Below are 917 nucleotides of genomic sequence, written 5' to 3' on the forward strand. Positions count from 1 at the left end.
GTGTGTGTGTGTGTGTGTGTGTGTGTGTGTGTGTGTGTGTGTATAATGTGCATGACAAAGTCATTTCTTCCCTTGCTGTAGAACAAAAACAGTTCAAGATGATAAATAAGTTATTGTTACTAGGGATGTCCCGATCCAGATTTTTYGGCTCTCGATACGATACGATTTTTTAATGATCAGTCTTTCCGATACWGATCTGATACCGATCYGATAGTTTTATTTCTTTATTTCTCTCCAAGTGACAAGGTTGGTAGTATTAAAGCGAGCCCTGYTGTTCCCACCAAGAAAAACATCGAGTTTGTAGATTTTGCAAGATGCAGTTTCAGCATCATTGTTTTCCACTGAAAAGTGTTCCCACACTGTGCACATGGTTGCATACTTGTGTGCGTCTTGGCTTCTTAATGACAGTTGTAAAGCATGATGATGCTGAAAAGTGGATCGGCCCRATCACAGGACTAAATCCGATTCTACCYGATTTTCAAAAAATGGCCACATCTGCCACCGAGATACCAATACTGAATATCTGATTGCGACATCACTAATTGTTGTTACTGTTGTCAACTGTAGCTTATGAACATCTTATTGCTGTAGTACTTTCTTTCAGMATGTAATATTTCACAAAATGTAAGTTAAAGTTTTTGAACAAAACTGTGATAAGTTAGGTTTGATAAAACAAGATCCAGATCTGTGTATCATGGTCATATGGATATTCCTTTTCATTGATCTAGAATTTAGAGATCACTGCCTAAAACATGTGATTTTTAACTGAATAACTGTAAATTCTGCTTTAAACAGGAACTAATTCCTATAATATCAAGTTAAGTGACAGTAATAAAACAGGAAAGTTTGGTGCTTGGCAAAATTTCATACACACTTTTCCAACATAGACTTCATCTGATCATTAAAATAATAATAAT

This window comes from Austrofundulus limnaeus, unplaced genomic scaffold (genome assembly GCF_001266775.1).
Source record: "Austrofundulus limnaeus strain Quisiro unplaced genomic scaffold, Austrofundulus_limnaeus-1.0 Scaffold166, whole genome shotgun sequence".
Classification (NCBI taxonomy): Eukaryota; Metazoa; Chordata; class Actinopteri; order Cyprinodontiformes; family Rivulidae; genus Austrofundulus; species Austrofundulus limnaeus.